Here is a 5,282-nt window from a genome sequence, read left to right as displayed (position 1 = left end):
CTTTCCTTCCAATGTTTCATTTCCCATAAGGAATGTTGGGTTTCCACTAAAAAGTTCAAAAAAGTATTTTAATTTAAAAATAAATACATGCATATGCACATGGGCATATATATTTATATATATACACACACACATACACACATATACATGTATATGTGTATGTACATTTTACTATGTTATAACAATAAGAAAGGGGGCTTTCCTGGTAGCTCACCTAGTAAAGAATTTGCCTGCAATGCAGGAGACCCCAGTTTGATTCCTGGGTCAGGAAGATCCCTTGGAGAAGGAAATGGCAAACCTGGAAAAGGAAATAGCAACCCACTCCAGTATTCTCACCTGGAAAATCCCATGGACAGAGAAGCCTGGTGGGCTACAGTCTATGGGGTCTCAAAGAGTCGGACACGACTGAGCAAAGAATAAAAATAAACAGATCATATCATAATGCAGAAAAAAACTCTATAAACTGTCTTTAAAACTAGAAATAAGCAACTACATTTGACATAGATTTATTTCAAATATTGTTATTTGGGATATTAAAAACAAAGAATTCTTGGAGCTGAAAGATCACTTCCAAATGCCCACTACCTCCCATCATTTTCATATGTGAAAATTGAGGAGGTAAAGAAAATCTCATTCTTGGTTTTAAGAATTAAAACTGAACTTTACACAAAATTTCCCAGGATCAGAATCTGAAGAGAAAAAAAAAATAAAACTGTTGAAATAATCCAAAGCTTGTCTGCTTCACTGGGTTTATGTGGTGAAGCATGTGAGCTTAGAGAAGCCAGATCATCAATGAATAAGGAGTGTTCTGCAATAGTGCAGAATCATGTATGAGAAAAACGAGTCCTTAGAAGAGGAAGAGGAAGAGGAATAGAGAGGCTCAGGTTCTGGTTTTTGTAAAGTCAGACTGTACCTCTGTTCCTAAAGCTATAAAAAAACACTGAAACCACTATATATGTGAGAACTCACATATATAATCGAGCAAGCTTCAGCAAGTTTTTGTAGTTTTGATACAAAACTAGATTTGACTAATATAGAAGTTCTCTGTATCTTTAACCAAGCCTGGTTAAAAAATATCATCTGATATTTTTTCTTGCATTTCAAATTTTGGTTGCACAAAATTTAATATACTATCTATAAAGATATCTAGGGTTTTAGAGAGCTCTAATACATGCTGATAGAAACCCCCAAAGGATCCCTTACTGTACACACTTTCACACAAAGCAGAAGTGACATCTCTTAGTGAAATATTGGGTCCAATATTCCTTTCTATGAATTTTGGTCCATTCATTGAATGTATTTTCTAAAACCCAGAGCACTCATGTGCTTATTTATTTTATTTATTGTTTTATTATTTTCCCCACCATTGGATTATCAGGTCCTAACAAAAATTCCTGAGGATGGGCCCTTTTTAGGAGTATAATTAATAGATCCAAGAAGCCTTCATGTCCTCTAACATCTATGATCATCATAAATGTTCAAAGGCTTTGATGAATACTCAAAAGCAAGATTAGAGGAGCAAGTTGCCAGGAGCTCTAAAATCATTTAAGCATAATCTCTTTGTGAATTCAGCCACTATTCAACATAGCCAGGATCTAAGAAATATTAAAGATTTGGAAAATCCAAACTCTCCATTTGCTGAAAAGAAAAGGCTACAAATGTAGGCCTTTTTACTCTTCTCCTGGGTCTATACTCACAGATAATATGGTGTTTTAAAGAAGTCGTAAACACTTACAATCTCATCTAAAATAAAAATAGAAGAATGGAGAAACTGAAATAAATTAAGAGAAAGGAGGGGAAGTATTAGACTGGAAAAGCCTCAAGGATTTTATGATATTTTCAAACATCTTCTCCTCCTCCCAAAACTTCACTAATGATCAAAGGCTGACAGAGTGAAAGGCATTTTCCCCAGGGTCCTACAACTAATTCTGATGACTGACTAAATCTCAAGTCCCTCATATCTGGTTCTATGGTGTGAATAAGAAGCAAACACACTCAGACTTTAACCAAGCCTGGATGTCTGACACAGGTGCCATTTGGCTCAAATGTCCTTTGAACTAATCAGCAGCTCCATGCCTAGAGGAAAAGTTGCTCATTTAGAAAAGTCTGTGGGGAGTTCCTTGGTGATTCAATTAAGAATCCGCCTGCCATATAATGCAGAGGACATGGGACACCTGGAAGATTCTAATGCCATCAGGCAACTAAGCCTGTGTGCCACAACTACTGAGCCCATGCTCCATAACAAGAGAAGCCACTGCAATGAGAAGCCTGCACACGGCAACGAGGAGTAGCCCTGGCTCACTGCAATCAGAGAAAGCCTGTGTGCAGCAACCAAGACCCAGCAAAAAAATTAAAAAAAAAAAAAATTAAAAAAAAAATTGTGGCCCAGATTTATCACACTCTATGTTTTTGTTTTGGTTTCTGCTTTTGTTTTTGTGCTTTGGCCCCATCCCATCTTTAAACAAATTTATTTGGTCCCAATACTGAAAATTAAAGGGACTGCCCATGATGTTCTGGATTTCTGGTGTTTCACTAAGATGAATGAGTACTGTCAGCAGTTGGTCAGCGTCACTGACTTTCAGGTGTAACTAGTCTCCTCAGACAGGAAATGCATGATTTAATTCCCCTTTGCTTCCAGCCTGCTTCATTTATTTCTATTTCTTGCCAAGCACTGATATTCGATATTCCCTTAGGTTTCCTAATAACAACTCCATGTCCTACTGGTGTTTCTTTAAAAAGTCCGCTTTCCCTTTGCATAGAGAATGCTTCCATCTACAATGTGTGTTAGTCGCTCAGTCACATCCGACTCTTTGCAACCCCATGGACCCCATGGAGTCCACCAGCCTCCTCTGTCCGTGAAATTCTCCAGGCAAGAATACTGGAGTAGGTTGCCATTTCCATCTCCAGGGGAACTTCCCATCTCAGGGATCCAACCTGGGTCTCCCGCATGGCAGGCGAATTCTTTACCATTAGCCAATGGAAGTGAATATGAAGATGGGGGAAGCTCAAATATGAAGATGGGAGTACTGGGATTGAACCCAGGGTCTCATACATGCTAAGCATGCACTCTACCACTGAGCCACACCCCCAGGCTCCATCTACAATACAAACTGTATAGTTTAGTGGCTAAGAATATGGGCTTTGGAGTCAGACTACCTTAATTTAAATTCTGCTTTCACAACTTCCTAGTTGTATGAGATTTGGCAAACAATTTAACAACTCTTGCCTCAGTTTTCTCACCTACAAAATGGGGTTGGTACTATTACTAAGCTCACATTATTGTGTTAGCTATTGTGAGCATTCATTGGATAAATAAAGAATACATTTGCCAGAGAATATTTCCTATTCTTTTACATGTAAGTGCTAGCTATTATCATATTATCTTCTTAGGTAAGTCTTCTTGTCCCATAAAATGCAAATGTGATTCATGTAGCCAAGTCAACATGGTGAATCACTGGATTCACATATGTAGACTTTGCTTCACCCAAAGAGCATGCATTGTCTTCTCTGCCCTAATTATCAACCTTATTTTGTCCAAGTGAGGATATTAAGATTTTTAATACCTCTGTTCCTGTATTCCATTAAAATATAACAAAAACATTACAAGAAAAAAAAAAGATCTGTTGGCAACAATCTTTAGAATATTCCACAAAATAAGTCAAATACAGTAGTGAACCTCTCTCCCTTTTTTTTCCCCTATATGAGAATGGAAAATATCTGACATCCATGTGTATGTCTCTGTCAGACAAAACTAATCCACCATGCGGCTCTTTTCCAAAGACTTCAGATTTGAACATACACTCCTCATCAGAGTGGTTCAGAAACATACTACCTTATTACTGGAGTTGATCCATATATTGAAAACTATTATTTAGCTATTTTCTTATCTGTTAACTGTACTATCGCTCTATCATACATGTTCAAAAATCTAAGAGCCATCTTCAATTTCTTTCTCTCCCAGGATAGAGCATTAGTTCCAATATCCAGCCAATTATACTCCTACAATGTCTTTTGAAATGGCCTCTTTCTCTCAGTTTTCATTGTCTTTGCCTTGGTTTGGGCTTTCATTGCCTGGAACTTAGGCAGGGGCATTGACTTCTAACAGCTTCTCTGCCTCAAGTCCCCTTCAGGTAATTCTTCCCAAATTGATTTTCTAGGAGTACAGGTAAAATCATGTCATTCCTTCCTTTGTGACTCCTCAGTGTCTATTCTCTTTCCAGCACAATTATGGTCCAATCTACCTGGTATTCAAAACCTCCAAAGATCTGCCTTCAACTTCCATCTACAACCTTATCTCTAAAAATGGTCCTTGAATCTAGCCATAGTTTCTGCACTCCATTTCTTCAACATGACTTTTAATTATTCAGTCCTTGTTTGTTCATGACTTGTCTCTGTCTCTACATTTAGAATATATGCTCATCTGTCTAATACCTCTCTCTATATAAAGTACAAAATGTTTTTATTTCATAAGAATATATTCCATGGATTTTTAAAGTGTACTGTATATATTACCTCATGTATATTTATATATCACATTGTATTATAACTAGTTATGCATAACTCAAACTCTAAAGGGAAAGAAATCATGGGCTAGCAAATATTTCTGAATGTCAACTTTGTTTATATCTGCATTTTCAAGTGCATAATCCATGTACTGCCTACAAATAGAGATGGGAGAACAAGTAGAAAAAGGTGAAACAAACTAGTTTTGCTTTTGTGGTTTTTTTTTTTTTTTTTTTTTTTTGCAATATTGTGGTGAAAGGGAAAGCGTTAAGTCATTCAGTCATGTCCAACTCTTTGCAACCCTATGGACTGTTGCCTGCCCGGCCCCTCTGTCCATGGAATTTTCCAGGCAAGAATACTGGAGTGGGTGGTTAGTCCCTTTGCCAGAGAATCTTTCCAACCCAGGAATCAAAGTCAGGTCTCCTGCATTGCAGGCAGATTCTTTACTGCCTGAGCCACCAGGGAAGCCCCAAACTTGTGATGATTCTGATCAATTATTAGGTGGAAGAGAATAGGAAGATGTCTTACTATTTAATGTAAAGAAAGAATTTTATGTAATTTTTAAATTTTTTAATTAACTTATTTATTTGGGTCATGCTACAAAGCTTATGGGATTTCAGTTTCCTGACCAGGAACTGAACTTGGGTTATGGCAGCAAAAGCCTGGAAGTCTAACCACTAGACCACCAGGGAACTCCTTTTTTTGTTTTGTTTTAGCAATTTTTAATTATTCAGGTTCTGACCCTTTCAGTACAAATATGGAATTGTTTGATCTAATAA

General features: G+C 37.2%; 1 non-coding gene across 1 annotated transcript; it reads right to left on the bottom strand.

Moving 5' to 3' along the window:
- Positions 1-3,018: 3,018 nt before the first annotated feature.
- Positions 3,019-3,089, bottom strand: TRNAA-AGC (transfer RNA alanine (anticodon AGC)). The gene has a single exon. It is a non-coding gene; the product is annotated as a tRNA-Ala (tRNA).
- Positions 3,090-5,282: the final 2,193 nt, after the last annotated feature.

Source organism: Bubalus kerabau, chromosome 17 (assembly GCF_029407905.1).
Source record: "Bubalus kerabau isolate K-KA32 ecotype Philippines breed swamp buffalo chromosome 17, PCC_UOA_SB_1v2, whole genome shotgun sequence".
Taxonomy (NCBI): Eukaryota; Metazoa; Chordata; class Mammalia; order Artiodactyla; family Bovidae; genus Bubalus; species Bubalus kerabau.
Note: the sequence above shows the minus strand (reverse complement) of the source record. Positions and strands in the feature narration are given on the sequence as shown.